Genomic DNA, 371 nt, shown 5'->3' on the forward strand with positions numbered 1-371 from the left:
AAAATTAAAAATAGTATTTTAATATATTTTTAACATTTTAGTTTATGTTGTAAGAATCGGGCTGAAGTGGTCGATTTGTCTAAAAATCGATAAATCAAATTTCTAATTAATTTAGTTCAGTTTTTGAATCGTTTAAGGAATAGAATCGGTCAAAATTGATATGAACCGATTAAAACTAGTTCAACCGAATTGTTCGAAAGAAAATTTTAAAATGGATGAAGATGTAGTTTGAATTTAGGTCTTCTTTGTGCCTTTATGCTCCCCTTGCCACTAAGTTATATTGTTTCCTCTTATTTTAAATGCTAATTATTAATTATATAATAAAAACGTACAATAAGTTTTTAGATAATATTTTAATTTTATACTCACTT

Source organism: Arachis ipaensis, chromosome B03 (genome assembly GCF_000816755.2).
Source record: "Arachis ipaensis cultivar K30076 chromosome B03, Araip1.1, whole genome shotgun sequence".
Lineage (NCBI taxonomy): Eukaryota > Viridiplantae > Streptophyta > Magnoliopsida > Fabales > Fabaceae > Arachis > Arachis ipaensis.